This window comes from Schistocerca serialis, chromosome 5, assembly GCF_023864345.2.
Source record: "Schistocerca serialis cubense isolate TAMUIC-IGC-003099 chromosome 5, iqSchSeri2.2, whole genome shotgun sequence".
Classification (NCBI taxonomy): domain Eukaryota; kingdom Metazoa; phylum Arthropoda; class Insecta; order Orthoptera; family Acrididae; genus Schistocerca; species Schistocerca serialis.
This window is the reverse complement of record NC_064642.1, coordinates 474,083,815-474,085,758: the sequence shown is the minus strand read 5'-3', so window position 1 is coordinate 474,085,758 and position 1,944 is coordinate 474,083,815.

Genomic DNA, 1,944 nt, shown 5'->3' with positions numbered 1-1,944 from the left:
GATTTACTCTAGTCTCTTGTTAATGTTCCTCCGTGTAAATAACTTGAAAATATTTTAGCTAATACTTTGTAGACTCCTCAAGCAGCAGCTTTAAAATAACGATCGCGAGATCATCACTTCCTGGAGCAGTTTTTTTTTTTTTTTTTTTTCATCTTGTCTTTAGCACGTTTGACTTCTTACGGGAGTATTTCTGGGATTTGAGAGAACATCCAATTACTCTAGGATTAAGGTACAGGTTCCTATACAAACTCTCTTTATATTTTAGTATTTCTTTCTTATCTGTAATTCGGCCTTGATTTGTGTCTAACGCTATTAGCTTCTTCTTTCCAATCAAAAGCTTCCGCTCAGTCACCATTAAACCAGATTTATTTTCAAGACTGCCTTTTAGTGTTTCTTCTTCATACGGCTTTATATCTTTTTTGAAGCTCTCCCTCAGATCCTTACCCAGTTCTGCGTATTCTATCTTACCTTTATCTGTTTCTGCTTTCAATTTTCTTCTCTTGTGCATCAAATGTATAATTTTACTTGCCAGCTTCTTTGGTGGTTTTGATGTTTATACGAACCATCCACTTCTTCAGCTGTTGTGATTAGTATCTTTGTTACTTTTTCCTCTTTCCATTCTTCAAGATTTCTGAAATTCAAAATGTCCTTTAATTGATTTCTGTCTTTCATCTTCTATATTCATTTCAAATCTTGTTCAGATTAATCGATGATCACTGTTTGTATTGAACCTGTTCAGCACAGAGACATGTTTAACCTTTTGAGGGTTGCTGGTAAGATTGATGTTTATCTCATTTTTCACTACGATGCTTCTTGAAAAACGTATTCATAACAGGTGTTTTTATTCATTCTGATAATTGAGCCAATCTCTCAAATGGTTCAAATGGCTCTGAGCACTATGCGACTTAACTTCTGAGGTCATCAGTCGCCTAAAACTTAGAACTAATTAAACCTAACTAACCTAAGGACATCACACACATCTATGCCCGAGGCAGGATTCGAACCTGCGACCGGAGCGGTCGCTCGGCTCCAGACTGTAGCGCCTAGAACCGCACGGCCACTCCGGCCGGCGCCAATCTTTCATCTCTCTCATTAAGTTCCATCTTCGGCATTAGAGTACCCAAATATGAATTTCTAAAAGCAATCTCTCCTTTCTTCATAGGTTTCTTTCATGCACTCATTGATGGTTTCTATCTCTTCACCTTATTGACTAGAAGTAGGTGGATTCTAAATTGTGCTTAAAGATTCTTCATCTTACCTACTGTTGTTGTCTTTGTGGTCTTCAGTCCAAAGCAGTTTTCCAAACTACGCTATCCTGTACAACCCTCTTCATCTGCGAGTAATTACTGCAACGTACAGCCTTTTGAATCTGGCTGCTGTCTTCATCTCTTGGTCTCCCTCTACGATTTTTACCCCCCACGCTTCCCTCCGGTACTAGATTGGTGATGCCTTGATGCCCCAGAATGTGACCTACCAACCGATCCCTCCTCCTAGTCAGATTGCACCACAAATTTCTCTTCTCCCCAGTTCTATTCAGTACCTCCTCATTAGTTACGTGGTCTACCTATCTAACCTTCAGTATTCTTCTGTAGCACCACATTTCAAAAGCTTTTATTCTCTTCTTGTCTAAACTTTTTATCATCCATGTTTCATTACCATACACTCCTGGAAATGGAAATAAGAACACCGTGAATTCATTGTCCCAGGAAGGGGAAACTTTATTGACACATTCCTGGGGTCAGATACATCACATGATCACACTGACAGAACCACAGGCACATAGACACAGGCAACAGAGCATGCACAATGTCGGCACTAGTACAGTGTATATCCACCTTTCGCAGCAATGCAGGCTGCTATTCTCCCATGGAGACGATCGTAGAGATGCTGGATGTAGTCCTGTGGAACGGCTTGCCATGCCATTTCCACCTGGCGCCTCAGTTG